We start from the raw sequence: 2,765 nt of genomic DNA, 5'->3' as shown, positions 1-2,765 counted from the left end.
TCAGTCTGTGACACTAACCAAGGGCCAACTTTGCAAGCAGGCCTTTCTCAGGACAGCAGTCTCAGGCCTCCCCTGCAAACTTTTTCCAGTTCAGGCTCCATCCCCAGTTCGAGAAGCCTTAAAATGGCTGCCAATCACACTGTTCCCTGGGAAGAAGGGGGCCCCATTTGGTGCCTGTGGTCCAGGTTACAATCGCTTTTCCCCTGTGTGTTGAGAACCTTCCTGCCGCCTTGGCCACAGCTAACAAAATCAGAAGTTGATGTGTGAGCAGGAGGGCATCCTACCAGTTAAAGAACAGAGCATGTCTTTTATTTGGGAGGGGGTCATTAATGGGTTTTAAGTAACACGAGAGAAGCTTCATTTCTCACCAGTGGCTGAAACATGAATGTCCTACATGTGTAATTAACTATGAAATGGTTCAGAGCAAGTTGAGAACCTCCAACTCTATTTACTAGAACTTTATGAGTAAAACATAATTCCATGTACATACAAAATGCAGCACCACATGAATCCCTGTCTGTCTTTACTAGAAAAAGAAAAGCTAAACATGGATTGAGGGGAGGGTGTAGCTCAGTGGTAAAGCACATGCTTAACATGCATGAGGTCCTGGGTTCAATCCCCAGTATCTCCTTTTAAAAAAAAATGGATCCTTAACAGTAAGTAGGGTTGTGGATTTGGGAAATGACTCATAAGTGGTGACATGACTCAGGATTGTATGAAACTAGGCCATCTAAAACTTTAAGTCACATTTCACACAAGCTGTATGAATACAAATTAGTGGAGCATGTGTTAAGAGTGTATTCAAAGCTAGCTCTGAATTAAGGGCACTGTGCTTATAAAAGGCATAATTCCAGTAATCAAATTTTATTTTTACTTTGTATTACGGCAAATTAGAAACTTACATAACAAGGTTCTACTGTAGAGCACAGGGAACTATATTCAATATCTTGTAACAGCCTACAATGAAAAAGAATATGAAAAGGCATATATATATATATATATGTATAACTGAATCACCATGCTGTACCCCAGAATTTAATACAACATTGTAAATCGACTATACTTCAATAAAGAAATAAAAAATTAAAAATAAAATAAATTTACACAAAAGTCTAGAGACTTTTCTAGAACATTCTGTACCCATCACACAGCTCCGACCTTTATAAACTCATGACCAATCTTATTTCATCTATATCCCACCCGCTACACTCCTCTCAGATTATTTTGAAGCAAATCTCAGACATCATATTATTTTATCTAGAATATGTCAGTATGTGCATCTGAAAGATAAGGACTCTAGAAAATCTAAACTCAACACCATTTTCTCATCTAAAAAATTATAATAAATCCTAAATGTCGTCAAATATCCATTCAGCCTTCACATTATTCTCATGTTTATATAGATTCAGGACAGCTTCATATGGATGCTTTGTGCCTTCATTGTCAGGCACATACTATTTGTTGTCCCTCTTTTTGTGACGTCATCGGTCATCGATGGGCGGTGCCTGGATCATTTATTCACAAAGGAGTGACAAAATGGGATGTTCTGAGTCCCTCGTTCCTTCTTCGTTTATTAGCCCAAATACACCTATAAAGGAGAACTTCCCCTAGCCAACTCTTCGCCTTATATAAGAAAAACAGGATAAACGCTTGATTCTTTCCCTGTATTTACCAGTTTTCAGTATCAAGCTTTGTTTCCCAAGCATCCTCCCACAGTGACCAATGAGCTAGTTTTATTCGTTTTTGGATTTCAAACAGGTTTCTCTTTCATGTATTTCCATCTATTGCAATCATAACCTTGGTGACGATCAAATCGTCCCACCTGCTATCAGTGGGACTACCTTTCACTCGGCTTCTGGATCCTTTACTCAGGACTTATGGGTTTTCTGCTCCAACAAAGCTTTCCTTTCTGTCTGGTATTGTGCAGCCTCACCCTGTTTTCCCACGTGGCTTGAGGCTTTGTTAGATTTTCCTCTTGATGGCAGTGTTGCTCCAGAAATGCCGAGAAGCCCTCCATGCCCTCACCCCGCCCCCATCTACGCAGCCTCTTCGCCCGCCTTTCGTGTTTGAAAAAAACGCTTCGGAGTCTGATGGCTGCTGGGAAGGAAGCTGCCCACCGCAAGGTTTGCGGGAAACCTGCTCGCTGCGGCGGTGCTTACCTTTCTCCTTTGAATCTGAAATAAATTTGAGGTCTAAACTGCAAACTCTCATCAGACATCATTTCGAGAATGCCATTTCTCCACGACTCTGGCTTTGTAAATCCGCGCTAGTTACCCAGCATTAGCTCCCCGCAATTTCCCCAAGTTGTCAAGAGGTCCCGGAGGCTAAAGGCCAGGGGTGTCCCTAGCCACCCAGCCCTGAGGTGCCGGGCCTCACACATCTGCCAGGCTCCGGTGTCCTCCGTTTGCGGACCCAGATCCGAGGCCGGTAGTTTTCCAAGCGAGGATGCAGCCTCATCACTGGGAACGTGTTAGAAATGTCCATTGTCGGACCCCACCCCAGACCCACTGAATGAGAAAACTGGGGATGGGGGTCCAGCAGCCTGGGTTTGAACAAGCCCACCAGTGGATTATGAACACTCGTGCACTAGGCCAGGTGTGCTAAGTGGGAAATAGCTATTTGGGGCAAGTCCTCAAAGGACAGGTCAGATAGTCTCCATCAATTCATCAGTGTGCACCATACAATGGTCACACACAGGACGTGTATGCTCTAGGCAGAGGGGCGGGATAAAGCTTTGTCTTGTGGTTTTATCATTTATATTGAAA

At 43.3% G+C, this 2,765-nt stretch overlaps 1 non-coding gene across 1 annotated transcript; it reads left to right on the top strand.

Annotated features, from left to right (window-relative positions):
- Positions 1–558: 558 nt before the first annotated feature.
- Positions 559–631, top strand: TRNAV-AAC (transfer RNA valine (anticodon AAC)). The gene has a single exon. It is a non-coding gene; the product is annotated as a tRNA-Val (tRNA).
- The last annotated feature ends 2,134 nt before the right edge of the window (positions 632–2,765 follow it).

The sequence above is a fragment of the Camelus dromedarius genome, chromosome X (assembly GCF_036321535.1).
Source record: "Camelus dromedarius isolate mCamDro1 chromosome X, mCamDro1.pat, whole genome shotgun sequence".
NCBI classification, from domain to species: Eukaryota; Metazoa; Chordata; class Mammalia; order Artiodactyla; family Camelidae; genus Camelus; species Camelus dromedarius.
This window is presented reverse-complemented; position numbering and strand designations above follow the sequence as displayed.